The sequence below is a fragment of the Myotis davidii genome, unplaced genomic scaffold (genome assembly GCF_000327345.1).
Source record: "Myotis davidii unplaced genomic scaffold, ASM32734v1 scaffold370, whole genome shotgun sequence".
NCBI classification, from domain to species: Eukaryota; Metazoa; Chordata; class Mammalia; order Chiroptera; family Vespertilionidae; genus Myotis; species Myotis davidii.
In genome coordinates, this window is record NW_006288615.1 from 8,380,183 (window position 1) to 8,381,213 (window position 1,031).

A 1,031-nucleotide genomic window follows, 5' to 3' on the forward strand; every position below is an offset into this window, starting at 1 on the left:
AGGATGTGGACTAGGAAACATACACACAGACACACATACACAAGGCCCAAATCATGGAGATGCCAAATCACAGCCCAGGAGACTTATCACAAAGATGTCTGTTCTCTCCAAGTTCAGCTATACCCGCAAGGAAATGTCAAATCTCTGTGGTAGGCTGAATAATGGCCACCCAAAGATATCAAGTCCTGATTACTTGGAATGTAAATGTTACCTTACTTGGAAGAAAAAAAAGTCCTTCTAGATGTGATTAAAGATCTCGAGGAGACTGCTTTGAATTGTTTGAATGGGTCCTACAAGGCCCCATAAATGTTCTTATAAAAGAGAGCCAAAGAGCCCTGGCTGGGTGGCTCGGTTGGTTGAAGTGTCATTCCATAAACCAAAAGGGGGTGGGTTCGATTCCCGTCCAGGGCACATACCCAGTCGAGTTCAATCCCCCAGTTGGGGCTTGTATGGGAGGCAACTGATTGATGTCTCTCTCTCTCACTGATGTCTCTCTCTCTCTCTCTCTCTCTCTCTCTCTCTCCTTCAATTTTATTCTCTCTAAAAATCAATGGAAAAATATCCTCAGGTGCTCTCTCTCTCCCTCTTTTGAATCATACAAAAAAATTATATTAAAAAATAAGAGAGCCAAGAAACATAATGCAGGAGAAAAAGCTGTTAAGAAGACTGAGGCAAAGATTGGAGTGATGCAGCCACAAGCCAAGGAATGAGGGTAGCCAGCAGAAGCTGGAAAAGGCAAAGAATTCGTGCACCGGGTCTCTAGTGTGTGTGTGTGTGTGTGTGTGTGTGTGTGTGTATGTATATATCTATATCTATATCTATATCTATATATATAGTAAAACAATATATATTCCTATAGCTGTGATTTCAATCAATATCACAGGGTTTATCCCAGTGCCCCCAGAGGGAATGTGACCTTGCCAGATTTTAGATTTGTAGCCCCCAGAAACGTGAGAGAATTGATTTCTGTTATTTAAACAGAACTCATGTGCATCTGTGAGTTTATCTTTTGATACAAGTGCCATTTCAAG

At 41.5% G+C, this 1,031-nt stretch overlaps 1 protein-coding gene across 2 annotated transcripts in view; it reads right to left on the bottom strand.

Annotated features, from left to right (window-relative positions):
• The window catches only part of HDLBP (high density lipoprotein binding protein), a 74,053-nt gene that overhangs the window by 56,050 nt on the left and 16,972 nt on the right, over positions 1 to 1,031 (bottom strand). The gene's annotated exons all lie outside the window — the stretch shown is intronic.